The sequence below is a fragment of the Athene noctua genome, chromosome 24 (genome assembly GCF_965140245.1).
Source record: "Athene noctua chromosome 24, bAthNoc1.hap1.1, whole genome shotgun sequence".
Classification (NCBI taxonomy): Eukaryota; Metazoa; Chordata; class Aves; order Strigiformes; family Strigidae; genus Athene; species Athene noctua.
Window position 1 is genome coordinate 6,983,660 of NC_134060.1, and position 14,669 is coordinate 6,998,328.

General features: G+C 46.8%; 1 protein-coding gene across 12 annotated transcripts in view; it reads left to right on the forward strand.

The window, feature by feature from the left end:
* Positions 1–14,669, forward strand: part of HIVEP3 (HIVEP zinc finger 3) — a 265,717-nt gene that overhangs the window by 116,656 nt on the left and 134,392 nt on the right. For all 12 annotated transcript variants that reach the window (XR_012635095.1, XR_012635094.1, XM_074925904.1 and 9 more), the window contains one exon: positions 11,107–11,188. The gene's annotated coding sequence lies outside the window, so the exon portion shown is untranslated. The remainder of the gene's footprint in view (positions 1–11,106; positions 11,189–14,669) is intronic.

Consider the following 14,669-nt stretch of genomic DNA (forward strand, 5'->3'; position numbering starts at 1 on the left):
AAAGCTTGTCTCTCACTTCCGATGATTTTTAGCAAAAGCAAACAGAGGCAGTGCTGTGTTGGCTTCAGGACCGGGAACCTTCGCACTGCTGCTTGCTGAGCAACGCTGCCTCGCCGCTGCTCCCGTCTGAGGAACTGGTTACACCAGCGAGTCGTCTCCTCTGCGGGAGTTGGGCTTTCTGGGAACAGTTTATGGGGATACACAGCTCAAGTTTGCTAATTTAAACAGCTCTTTACCAGGTGGCACAGCCCTTCTAAAAACCAGGACTCCCTGTGGGGACATGGTCTAGCAGCACAAGACAGCACAAGTAAACTTGGCTACTTCGATAAGCAGGATGTATCTGCCTGGGTGAGATTTGCCAGATTTAATCAAAGTCCTGGAGTCTGTTCCCAGCTGTGCCAGAACTGATCTTATGCAACTTCTCTGCTATCTTATTTGTATGAGTGTTGAATTATATTTGCCTGGCTCTTAAGATCAATAGGAGATGTTGCTCAATATTATAGCCAGTGGAAATCATGGCATTATCGTAGGTTGCTAGAGGAGCTGGGACTAGAGCACGTGAAAGTGTTATCCTGTAGTCCAGTGCTCCATTCTTAAGGGGCTGTTGGATTTTTTGCAGGCAGGGCACAATCACGGTGTCTCTCCACAAGCAGGGCACATGCGCTGCACCAGGGATTCAGTGGCCCAAATTCCAATGTAGGAGACAAGGAGGGACCAGAGACTTTAGCCCCGAGTAAGTGCAAGATGACAATTTTCAGGTGTGTATAACTTGGCGAAATGGAGTGAATTTTCATGGGAGCTGTAAAGATCTCCTTCCCAACTCCAGGACTTCTGCCATGACAAATTTCCAGTCGGAGGGGGGAGCTGAGAAGGTTCTTTAGAGAAGTGGTTGGACAACACGATTATTTTTACTTGGGGTAAGGCTTTTTTATTTTTTCATTTGCTTTTTGACTCTGCTGCTAAAATTATTATTCCAGTAGGACTGAGTTGATCCTTACTAATTTAAGTGTCTAAAATAAAGTTATAAATGAGCTGTGTTTCCATGAGTAAGATTCCCATTCATCGTTGCAAGGTTTATTTCATGGCAGTGAAATCATTACCAGTAAGCAACTAGTGTGCTTTGAAAACACTGAAATAATTTAGTGATGATAATGAAATACAAGGAGTTGCTCTAACAGCTAGTATAGATTAGTTCAGCACACTTTGGATTTTATTTACACATTGCAAGGGGAATGTGTTGTTAAAAGAATAGCACAACAAGATGAGCCTTTAAAGACTCTCTCCCCTCTCATTCATTTGATTTATGCAACCAGCTTCCAGTGACCGGACGGGCTCTGATCGGTTACACCTCTGTAAACCTGCCACAGTCGACTGTGACGTTTTCCTGATTTTTTTTTTTTTTTTTCCCCCCATTTAAATCAACAGATTTAACCCCAGTTTTACCACCTCAACTATAATTTAGTCTCAAGTATTACCCCTGGGCAATTTCAGTTTTAGGTTTTCAGAGGTTACCCAAAGTATCAAGTTATTGGATTATGTTCTGTGAGCGGATTTGGGGGGAGTGGGGAAGAGCCGTGATCAATATCTGTGTCCTCTGGAGTTTTAGAAAGAAATCTTCCCAGGGAATAATTTAGCCTCTGATTTTGCAAAGTGTTTGGCACAGCTCGGTGTTAGCTGGAAGCGCTCAGCATCTCACAGATCGCAGAGCTGGATGTGAACTTGGCTGTTTCACTGTTTTATACGGCATTTTCAATGCGGCAGCACAATACTTAACAAAACTGGGCTTCAGCCAGTATCTGTGACTTGGGATGGGGCTATTCCCAGTGCGGGCCAGACATCCCAGACATTATTGTATTCACGTGCTTTGTTTTTCCTGAAGAATCGTGCATCTCTTCATTCTTCTCCCGTTACCAACTGGCTTAGTTCAGAGAGACTCTTCATGGCTCCCAAAGGTTGACTTTGGGGTTGTCGTTAGTTTGAGATGTTATTGGCAGTGGGTTATAGGAGTTACCGCCAAGAAACATGTTTAGGCATTTGGATTACTCTTGTAAATTTTAATTAATCACTTTGCTGCTGTATAAGGCAGCACTGTAACACATACTTAATGCTCAAGTATTCAATTTCTTACAGCAACATTGCACTGCGGGTTAAAAAATAAAGCTGCGGGGTAACAAATGTCTACATTCATGACAGTTTTATTTGTAAAGAGTCTTTTTAAGTGCTCGCTGTGCCTGGAGGGGTTGTAGTTCAAGGGTACACAGCAGTGCACCTCAGTGCTGTGGCCCCTGCACTGTCCAGTGAGCAGGGTGGTGACGGGTTCCCTGCCTCCACTCCTGCAGACATCTCTCCAGACGGTCCTTCAGAAATGTTGTCATCTCCTGGCACTCTCCAGATAGCTAAAATTACCCGGTCAGCTGTGTGCAATAGTAGTCTGGCTCCTAACGAGAAGCGTGTGGTTGGGGGGTTCTGTTTTATAAGAGATGGGGTCCAGACTTCTCGGGCGCTGCCCGATGTGTTCAGTCTTTGTTTGCTTTGACAGAAGGGTAAGGATCAGCCTTTAAAACAGCAACTGTCAGAGCAAAATAAGAGCTGACGTTATTTTGCTTCTCTTGTCACTGCTGCCAACTGCCACCTGTAAACTGGTGCTGAGAGGTGTGCGGAGCAGCTCTCATCCCTCCCGGCCTGTCCGGGGAGCAGTTTTGTCTGTCCGGATGGTCCGTCCCGGAGCTGCCATCAGCCACGGCGGCGGTGTGCAGTGATCCTTCCAGGCAGCTTCTGGAGCACCTGCAGGGATGCTTCAGATGAAGGGATCAGGGATTCACGGTACCCAGATGTTCCTTATGGACACAGGCATCTGCCCTTTTTTTTGCAAAGATGTCTCTGCAAAGCCTACATGCCTTCTGAATAATGCTGAAATATTGTTATAGCCTGAGAACTTGATAAGAGGGTTTGGGTGATGCAGGGGATTTCTGGTGCTTTTGCTTTATGCAAAAATTAATTTTATAATAAAAAGTCTTCTTTTTCCAAGTTTGTTAACGCAGCGATTCGCGTCAACAATAAATGCATGGAGTGAGTCACAAATGAGAATTAAAATAGTGTGCATTGACTTTAATTGACCTACAGCTGTATGCAGTCGTCTCTGACCTTGTGTAGCAATAAAGTTCATGGACACTGGTGGGTGCAAGCTCTATACATGGTACAGTTAGAAAAAGGGGACACAAACTCCAAAGAGCAGGAAGGAGATGAACATACGGTCTTCAGGTTTTGTTTGCTGTCTTTGGTGACGAAGATGAGGGTCTTGCTAGAAAAGGGATTTGCAGACTGTGACTTGGGTTCTGCTATTTCAAAACCCAGAGCAGCCGATGCTGAGTCTCGCCTGTGTACGGCCAGGAGCTGCTGCTGCTGACGTGCCCAAGGAAACAAAGTTTGGGAAGTCCTGCTGTACAGCCAGCACAGATGAAAAAATCAGCCTTGCCATTAAGGAATATGCTGGGGAAAAGAGCTGCTAGAAACCCAGCAATGGGAGGGGGAAGAAGCAAGCTGGATGAGATGTACTCCTCCTCCCAGGAGGCTGTGCTCGTCAGAGTCTTATAGTGTGATTTCTAGGGCTTTGCTCAGCCTAGTAGTAAATGTGTTAACAGGCCTGCTACCGCTTTCCCTGGGAGATGTTCCAGTCTCAGATGTGTCTCTTCTCTGTGGTAGCTTGTTTTTGTAGTACTCAGGCTAAATTCTCCTTTCCGTAACCTACCTCATTAGGAATGTACACTCCCTAGATAATTTATTTTCATCTGTTGTTTACACCCATCAGTTATTTGCAGACTTTTATTCTCTTCCACATTTTAAAAAAAAAAAAATAATTTTTTTTTGAAGTGAAACATGCAGATTTGACTCCTTTAACTTCTCAACAGGGATCAGTGTTTCCAGGCTCCATGCACTGTATTGCTCATTCCTGGACACGTGGTAGTTTGATGACACCTTTTAGCATTAAATCCTCACCCAAAATGAGCTTGGGACCAGACCAGAGTTTTCATGTTACAGCCTTGTGCAGAGGATGCTGTGGAATAGCATCACCCTGAGACATTTGGTCAAAAACCTGTGTAAACGCATGAAGGAGATAATTTTGCTGCTGCCTTGTTTTTGATGCTCTGATCCAGGGTACCAGTGCAGCCTGGGGGTAGCTCGACACCCAAAAAGATATGCAGAATTGTTTTTTTACCCAGAAATCTCATTATGGAACCTGCCACCAGAGGCATTACAACTATTGTAATTTCCCATGATTTTGCCCTGCTTTTATTTCTGCAATGGTTGTATGGTTGTTGTTTGTTTGTTTGTTTGTTTTACTACTTCTGCTTGAGTTTGATGGGGACATTGGCAGAGGCTCAGCACATCCTTCCAGGGGGAGAACAATGTAAGGGCTGACTTTTGCAGTATGACTGACATTTGCAGTATGACGAAGCTGGTTTTTTAAAAAAAAATGTTTTAATTTTTTTTAAAGTGAAAACCAGACTTCGCAGCCAGCCTCGTTACTCAAATACCTGTCCTTCTGGGACTGTGCATCCTCACGTGCTTGGTGCTGTAGTAGCTGCCTGCTCGGTACCACATCCCAGAGCCCAGTACTCCAACCTATTGATTGACATCTCCGTCTCCAGCTCTGATCTCATGTCTTGACCATCTGCTTCTTCTGGTGGTCTCCGGAGGGTCTGCCAATCAGCAAAGCAGGCTCAAAACTCGCAGGCAAATGGGTTAGATTATTTTTGGACCTTCCTTGCAGCCATCTGTTTGGGAGGGAGCCATGAGCTTGTCTTACCCAGCTGGGTTAAGGTGCTGTGGCAGCCTGCAAGGGAGGAGGAAGCAAACAGGATAAAGAAAATTACCCTCTTCTTAAGGAGCTGAATCAGCTGCGAGACATCTCAGCCAGCAACTGGCACCAGCAGTGAGATATCAGGATATTTCCCAGTCCCTGCTGGAGCTGGCTGCTGCCTTCAGATGACACCAGGCAAGACAGCAAGTTTGATATGACTTCGAAGCTGACTTGTGTTGCCCATGACAACCTGAGTTTGAGTCTATTTTACATGCACACACATACACACGTGCATATGTTGCTATAACAACCACCCAGGACTTTTAAAAAATGTTGGACTCTGTTTTCCAGGTTGCAAAGCACCTAAGTTTTGCTGCAATCCAGGAGGCAAACAGCTGCCTTCAGTCTCACCGCACTCCCCCCCCCCCCCCCCCAAAAAAAAAAAAAAAGCACTAAATCAAGTATGCTAGACAAAATATCTGGGTTAATTATGTAAAAAAAAAAGTGTCTGTAATGCCTTAGTAGGAAGAGAGAGGCACATAGGGCTCTCTGCTGTTCTGGTGTTTGAAATAGCCCAGCCAGTTCATGGCAGTAAAGGCTGAAATGTAAATGCTGGTTTTTGTGTCCCTAGAGCGTCACAGTTAAATAATGTTACCAGTAAAGCCACTGCTGTCACCAAGCAGCAGTAAAACACAAATCAAGGATGAAGATTATGACCTCTGCAGCCTCTGACCCAACGTAGTCCCGACTACTGTTGTAACCTGCAAGATGAGGGTAAGAGTAGGGGATGTGAGCAGGGAAGAGCCCGTATGAGCCCTAGGAAGCCCTTCCCCATAGCTGCAGACTCTGGTTAAGGTACTCACAATAGCTAGGCAATGGTGTTTGCCTCTTGTAGCAGTCTCATACCAATACTCTATATTTTTTTCCCTTTTTTTTTCTGAGTGATGGAGACACCCAGAATAGTGTTGCCTTAAAAAAAAAAAAAAAAAAGGAATTTTTATTCAGGGAGAGAGGAAGGCAAGGGAGGCATAGTTACCAGACAGCATGTGTTTCACAGGATAGGCATGTGTGTGATAGCCCTTGTGTGCTGGTCTTCATCTTGCATGTGTTTGAAAGTGAGCCCTGCCCGTAAAACAAGCCCTGATGGAGGGGAGGGAGTTCTGTTTCCCCTCGTAGGCAGCTCTTGGTCTTCCTGCACAGTTCATGACCCAGCCTGCTGCTGGGTCGCATCCTGCCACGCCAGGGTGGGTGTCACTTTTCTCCCTTGCACTGCAAGTGAGGTGACACAGAGGCTGCAGAAGGTCACTGGAAGCAGAGCTGAGAATAGAGCCCAGGATCTAAGATGGCACGTTTTGGTGTCCCCTTGCTCACAGCTCTGCCTTGGCACAACCATCCGCTGCTCTGCCTTGGGTCCTCAGGGCTGCATGTGTTCGTAGGCAGTCAGGTGAGGCATGTAATGCAGTTTCATCAACAGTTATTAAACCTGCTCGTAAAACGCATGTCCTGTCACTCCTAAAAGTGACATACAATTCTATATGTGTCAGTTTAGAGACAAAGTTTGTGCTGGATTGTCGTATTTCAAATTCAAGCCCATTATATGAGGGAAGAAAATATCTTGTGATTCTGTGATTAACTTAGTTCAAACACCAATGTTTAGGATACCAGAGACATTTTTTCCCACCCAGAAGCTGTGTTGAGAGAACAGAGGAAAAAAAAATGCTTTGGATAGTTGTTTAGGTTTTCTAGGTATGTGATAGACCAAAACCAGCTACTGCAACTAGATTGTTGGATGTCTAGAAATCCTGGAGTAATAGATGTGTGGGCAGTAGGATCTGTGCAGTCTGAGAGCACGGATTAAACTGGATCCTTCTAACTGGTGCTGGTTGCCTTGTGGAGGTCCTGCCAGACAGATAGGCCTGTGGTGCTGGGCTGGGCTTCTTGGATGGGGTGCAGGAATGTGATATGCATGTTTGATACCAAGTGGTTGGTTTATACCTCCTGATATCAACCATGATTTTTAATTTGTATCAGGGGTCTTCAATGATTTCAGCACTTCCAGTGGGTTTACGTTGCAAAATGATATCTGCAGACATGGGCTGGGATTCTAGTAGGTGTTTCCTGGTCACGTTTTGTAGGTGGTGGTGGTCTCCCATTAGCAGCTGAGACTTAATGCTCAATTACAGACTATGCTGAACAGTGTCTGAACAACCATGGGGGAATGCTTTGCCTATATTCAGAGATGGGGTCCCCAAAAGATCAGAATTTTATATAAACCTGCATTATTCCAGAAATCAGTTTGATTTTCCATCACGTGCCCTCACCTCTCATGGCTGACTGGAGACTTCAGAACCTACTTGAGAAAATAAAGACCTTTTCATCCAGAGATCACCAGGCTGATCCAACAAAAAGTACAAATTATATTTATTTTGTGGATTGAGGAAGGCCTGTATCACCAGAAACCATTGTATTTTGCTGAAAGTGGTGGTTTCCAGGGAAAAGCCGTGACCCGTGTTGGTCCTGCAGATTGACCTCCCTTTGAGGCAGGTGGTGTGACATGCTGGCACGGCAGAGTTCGTGGGAAGCTTTTCCTCATAGACAGCTCTGTTTGCCAGGCCAAAGCTAAACTCAGCTGTGACGTACTTCTTCTCCAACGTACAAATTAGCTCATTAAGCACTTTGCATAAGATACACAGGAGCTGGCAGTGAGGGAGAGGAAATCAAACCCACTCATGCTTTGTTCACCTGCATTCAAAGTCATGAAACCTTCCTGCAGTGATTCATCCCAAGCCACAAGCTCCGGAGCCCTGGTCTGCCTTCTCCAGAGCTGCTCCACGGACAGGGACAGGCTGCTGAGCTGAAAGGAAGCTTTTTAGCTGCAAAATTGTGCAAGCCAGAGTGTGCTATTTCTGGAGCACGCTGTAATGTATGCGTCTAGCCTGGCTCTCTCCAGCAACGGCCAAATGTTTTTCAAGCAGTAAAGAAGGTAAAATAGAGCAACACTGTACCGGAGCCAGATTTTCCATGCGTTCCCTGAGCAGAGCCTGCAGGAGCCTGCACGTGCGCTTGCAGACACGTAATTAAATGCATCGGTCACCAGAAGGATGGAGCAGGAGGAGAGGGGACCTCGGTTTGGCAGCAGCCCCCTTGCGCAGTGGCAAGGCCTGTGGCAGGGCAGGCAGCCTGTGTGCTCCCAAACTGGGGCCAGCAAAGCCCGGACTGGGATGAGGGTTGGCACCGCTGAGCGAGCAGGGGGGTTATACCAGGGGGAGAGAAGTGACAGGGAGGAGGAAGCAGCACAGTGTGGTGATGCATCGCCCCAACTGCAGCGCTTGTGACCCCCCGATCTCAGGTCGCCTTCGGGGGGGTGCGTCAGGATTGTTGTATCACTGCAGAACTGCCCCGCAGAGAGCATGTCTGTGTGGTGCAGCACAGTGTCATGGAGCGAGGGCTGGAGTGCCTTTGTCAGGGGACTGGAAGCAATTACAGTGGTTGTTTCTTTGCCTCGTCTACACGTTGTTGCTTGTGGGGAGGGAGGACTTGCCAAGACAGTGCTGCGTGAACGTGGCCCAACAGCTTTTGGCCCTGGAATGAGCCCGTTTGGGGCTGAGTGGTGCACCTCTGCTCGGACTGCTGAGCCCAGCAGCATGCTTCATGGTGCTGCTGTCAAGAAAATGTCATGGTATCACTGCACATATCAGGAGGTCTTTGGGACAAAGGGGCAGCTGCAAGGGGCCTAGTGGGGAGCATCACCCTTTTTCCCTTTCGACTGGTCTCCAACACCCTGCGCAGGCTAATCCTGCTGAGCAGGGGGACTCGTCCCTGTAAGCTTTCAGCTCCCAACTGAAGATACTCTAGAGGATGGGACCCCCCTCCCAGCACAGCCCCTTCCTCACCCTCTCCCATCCTGGGGAGCTCTTGATCCTCACTTGCTCCACCAATTTGGCAGCCTGCTGTATAATACCTGCACTTTTTTTTTTTTTGTTTTTTTTTTTTTTGGGGGGGGGGGGGCAAGAAAGGGGTGATGCCAGCTAAAGGGAAGAAGATAGAAAGATGGACTTGTCTGCCTTCCCCTGGATGATGCTCAGGGTCACCCACTGTCCTCCTCGCTGGCTGCTGCTACTCAGTGGAAAGAAAAGGGAAAGAAAGAAAGAAACAAACCAGCAGAAACACGGGTTGAGGACTGTGCAGAAATAATGCAGGGTGGGATCTTTCTGGATCAGCTTGGCAGATTTTCGCACACATGGCAGCAGTGCCGGGCCATGGCAGGGAGACAGGCGTAGATGTCTCCTTGTTTCCTTTCTGGAAGCTGTCAGGTATTTGGGGCTCTGTAATATCACTGAGCACCCACAAGCCATCTTTCTGTTTACTGGCGTGGAGTTTTATATGTGTCGAATGAGAGAGCAATGAGTGTTTTCTGGTGGTTTATGAATGCTGCTGGCTCTCCGGGAGCAGCATGGGGGCAGGTGCAGAACAGGATGGAGATCTGAGCTGGGACTTTATAGATCTCTGCAAAACCTTAGGTGAATTCTTGTTTGAGAAAGGGACAACAAAGTCCCTTAACAGAATTTAGCAGAAAATGGGATGTTTGTTTATCACATGTGCTTTGGGAATTAATTGAGCCATGTCCATGGTGCTGTGTTCTGATGCTAAAACCAACATTTACTCACAACCTCTATGGGTTGTTAAACTGCTTTCATAGCACTTTTTGGACTTTCACCCTTGCTAAATTAAAACAACATTTTGTTGTAAGACAGTTCCAAGATTAAGATATAAATGTTTTTTTTTTTTCTTTGTCAGGCATTATTGAGAAGGATGGCTTTTTCTTCACAATGATTTAAAATAATCTCAGTGTTCATATTCAGCCCTGTCCTGTTACTGCATTTATTTGTGTGTATGTGCTTTTGCAATAACATTGTATGGAGTTTTCTGTAACTTCATACTAGCTCTGCATCTGCCTGCGTGTGCCAACACGCTTTCAGGAGAAGCCACTAATAAGGATACAGATTTAGAATTATCTAATCTAATTGCTGGCAGCAGAAGGCATGGTGGGGAAGATGTTATGAAGAATTGCTGGATGGCCTAACAGTGTTAGTTCCATTAAATCCTCAGACTCTGACCTGTCTGTAGTTATTTCCTCCTCCATAATGAGAAAAATGAATTTAAAGAGACAATAAGAGTAACCATGGACGGGTGTATCTGAAGGACCTGGAAGAAGTGTGGTGCTGAGGGCAGATCATGGGAACCGCGTGGACTCTGCATTGGCATCAGTGCAGCCCTGTCTGACCATGGCTACGAAGCTGCATCCCTCCCTGCCTCGGCTTCCACATCAGTGAAATGGGGCTAATCACTCGCTTGCTTGTCTGAGATTATGAGAATTAATGGCTGACTATAAAGTCCCCAGAAATCTCCAGCTAAAAGAAGTCATTCAGGGGCAAAACTGCTTTTTTTCTGTTCCCACGTGCTGCTGTTCTGCAGCCTGCAGTTGCTCCTCTTGCTTGGCTTGCGTGCCTGGTGGCAGCTGGCCACTGAGGATGCCCCATGCACCGCAGGGATGGCACCTGCAGCTGCCTCCATGCGTGGGGCCACTGCTCTAGGGGCTGAAGGCACTTTCTTAGTGAGGCCCAACAGCAGCTTCCTCATGCTGCCTTTTTTTCCTGCATCCAGGATGCATTACGGCTAACTTTGTTCTTGAGCTCTGCTTTTAAGCCCATCTCAGCCTTTTGAACCTTATTTTTCCTGCGTACCTTCCCATAACCTGTTGTGGTTTTTAGTTTTCTATTAAGGCTTAGCCCCGCCAGTCCTAGGTTGGAAGTGAATGATCAATCCCTGACTGTGCCCAGAGCAGCTGGGCGTGCAGGCAGCCCAGAGCAGTGCTCATGTTTATTTTCGAGCTCTGAAGTAGTCAGGACAGAGTCCAGTTTGCATTCAGGGTCTGATTTTAGGAGAACTAGAAAGCCCATCACCAGACAGACTCCTATGTCTTGTCTTTGTACATCTGGAAATAAATCATTTCACATGTAAAGGAAGATCTCTGCAATGATATTATTCCGAAATTATTTGTTCTCATGTCCTGGTCCCATGTGAGAAGAGAACAGCACAGAGAAAAATGCCTCAAAGATTAGACCAAAATGGTGGCAGAAGGGATTGCAGATAAGGAGTGAAAGGGCCTAATGTCTCAATGGGAGCAAGTATAAAAATACCTGAGCTGTTACCACAGTTGGAGAGGATGTGTCTGTGTCTGTGGTATAAATGACATACATTTAAAACTGCCTCGTTACATTAAGGTCTCATGTTTTCTACCCCAGGCTCCCTTTCCCAGGTCACCGTATGAACACCTGAGTCTCCTCAAAGCATCAGAGAGATGAACCTGTAGCGGCTTGTCCACAGGTAAGAGGCTTGGCCATTGCTTTGATGCCTGCTCCAGGGATTTGGGAAGCACTGGGGGAGGCACAGAGCCCATGGCCATGGCCCAAGTGCTTCAGGGCTTAATCCTGTGCCCATCCTGCCTGACATGGTGAGGGGAGGTTTGCTTTCTGCAGGGTTTCCACTCATTTTATGCCCCTCCAAGGTGAGGCATCCACAGGGGTTTGCAATTTCTACAGCAGATATATGGTCACTGAGCATTTAAAAAGATGTTTTGAGGGGCAAGGACTGATCCAGGCTGATGGTTGTGGTTTTTTGTTTTATTTCTGCTTACAGAGTGCCACTGGTGTTGTTTGTAGTTGCCCAGCCAGTGCAGCCTGTGCTCTCATACAGGTGCTTGCTGTAATTTTCTGAACCTGGTAGATGTGGATTGCAGTGCTAGGGTGGAGGTTGCCTCCCCTGCTGCTGTGGTTTTCTTTCTGGCTCTTTATCGAGCAGCTGCCTTATATAAAATATTTAGAAACAGAAGTTGCTGTTGGGTCTCTCCCCTTGTAGCTGAGCAACATGACCAGCATCTTCCCTTGCCTGCTCTCCCTGTCCCTTGCAGCTGTGCCTTTTTCCCTTTGCAACCTTCAGAAAGTTGCTTTATTTGCTGCTGAAATTTTACCTTCCTTGGGGGTGTTGCTTGCCGAGCTTGGGGAAGTTTGTGGAAATCAAATACTATGAGTGGAGCTCTTGGAGAACTCTCCAGAAGAAGGTGCTGCACTGCTGGGCATGGACACTGGCTACCAGCATGTTGTAGAGGCTCAACCCAGGGTCTGGTGCCCATGTTGGGTGGATTTTAAGGGCTGGGAGTCATTTGGCTGATATGAGACAGTTGAACACAGTCCTTGAGTGAAAAATGGGTTTGTCTGCTCCCTGCTTTAGAGCTTTATCTGGAGGGATGCACATCCCACAGGAGCTTGCTGCTGTCTGCAGCCAGGCTCACAGAGCTGGGGGCATGTTGCAGATCCGCAGCCACGGGTTATTTTCAGAGTTGAAACGTGGTGACGTAGGATGGGCAGCACAGCGGCGTTCCCTGCACGAGCCAAAGAGCAGGAAAGCTGCTGGGGACAGGGCGTGCTGGGGGAGGCGGTGGTGCTGCCCCTGCAGAAGACCCAGTCGTTTCTTAGGGAGAAGCTGTTGGCCTGGAAATAACGTACGAGCAGCCGGGGGAAGAGCACAGCGTCCCGGAGAGCAGCAGCCGCTGCCCCGCTGCGACATGGCCATGCCTTTTGTCTCATCGGTGAACATTAATTGAAGGGGACAGATTTCGCACCCGGGGAGCAGCGGGCAGCCACACTCCAGTGAGAGCTTGGAGCAGGCTCCATCAGCAAATACTTCTTGCTCGGCTGCAGTTATAGCTCATTATCTTGCTGACCTTTAATTTCGCAAGTGTTTCTTGCGATGTGTTTCTTCAGCCTGGTCTGGCTTCTGACCTCCGTTCCCAGAGGCAGCAGGATAATATATTCATGTGCTGTGCTGTCTAGCCACTTCGCATCCCTCCATCCATCCACCCCTCCGTCTCTGTCCTTTTTGGCAATCTGTCATTTTTATTTTTGGTACAAGTCCAGGAGCTGAGTAAAAAGTACTTGGGCAGCTGGAGCGAGAAACAATGGGTTTTAAACACGCTTTAACGTGTTTGTAAACAACTGCACTTCATCAGGGTCCCTGCCCAGCACACTGGCAGCAGACAAAACTGATGAGACTCTTCTGAGATCAGAATTAATTACATTGCATGGAAATGGTGCAAAACAGACAACGATGCAGGGGGAAATAACTCCTGTTCTGTGGTCCATTTCTATTAGTTTATGCTGCACTCATCACTGTGGCCACTGAGCACCTGAGATTGCTCTTCCTTTAGCTGTGGCAGGGCAGATGATGAGCAGAGAGCTAAAAACATTGGGAGGACTGTGTAGCTGTTGCACTCTGACGATGCTCCGTGGAGTGTCTGGTGGGATGTCATGTTTGTTGGAAATCATCTACCAGGGAAGAAGCAATACAGGGAATAATGCTGCTGTCCTGTCAGAATATCCCTATTTCTCCTGAATTCCCACAGCTTGTTCCTGGTGAAGAAAATAGTTTTGTGGTTTCTTTGCATCGGGGAATTAAAAAATCCTTCTCTGAGAATGATTTGAAGAGAGAAGTGAGCTCAGAAACATAAGGAGGAGGTAAAAGAGCGGTAGTTGGAGTACCTGGATTGGATAATACCAGGTAACCCACTGGTCCCAACTCATCAATTTTGATGAACAAAGACTGAATTTGCTGGTATGGGACTCCTGCTCTGCTGCCGAGGGCTGTGAGTGGAGTGGGGCTGACCTCATGATATGACAGTTCATGCCTGCAGGAGTTTTTCTAGTGGGGAAATAATGGAGGAAAAAAATCGAAATGCTTTGAAATCAACCCCTTTGCTGTGCAGTGACTCTGCTCACAAACCCCTGGTTGGTCTGTGGCTGCTCCTGCTCAGGGGATGGATGCAGCCGGTCTCTGACTCTTCTGTGAGTAACAGTGTAATTGCAGAAATTGGCACGGTAGCTTGGAATGAGATCTAATTAATTAATTCAAGACATGCTGGGATTAAATTTTATTAAACTTTGGAATCAGAGTAGACTACATGAAATGTAAGCAAAGGTTGGGAAGGGAAAGGAGGGGTATGTGCCACACGTGCTGCCTGCCAGCACTGCTGAGTACTGAGGGTGTGCTCAGGTTATATATAGATTTATACTTGTGTACATATATTTATGTATGTGTACATATTTACACACACATATATACCTGGTTTCAGTCCAGCTAGGATGATCAGCAAGGCTCTGCTTTCCTTGTCCAGTTGCTCTGGAATTTTACATGCGAGGTGACTGACATTTTGTCCTGCAGCAGGTCAGAAGCCAGGCACCTCTGGCCATGTACTCCTTAATATCATTTTGGGTAAAAAGGAGGTGTCTTTTGCTTTTCTCCTGATCCCGTGCAGATAAATGTATCATGCTTCATCCACACCTGCCTATTATTTCATAATAAGGGACATCAGCTCCATATTTACTGCCTTTAAAATGATTTGGGGTCTCCTGGAATGGAAATTCAAGACAGTCATTGCTCACATAGTTGCATCTTGACGCTTAACCTACTCCCAGAAGCTGCCTGATCAGGCATGTATGTGCTGGCACAACTTTACTCTGCTGGACTTTCCAGGAATAACTACATTTTTTGGACAGGTAAACAAGTGTGTATGTGGGGCGCATGCACAACCACCAGCTCTCCAACAAGAGGTGCAGCACAGGACCCAGCCTTTCCAGGGATGTTGTTTTGCCTGCCAAATCTCTAGCATCCCACACGAGCCATCTTTTCTTCTGACAGTTTTGAGAATATACTTAACACTAATTTTAGTTCCCCCTTCAAGGTGGATATCTTTGGGGTTTGGGCACAATGAATGCCTTATTCATAAAACTACAAAACACTGTAAAAAGAAGGG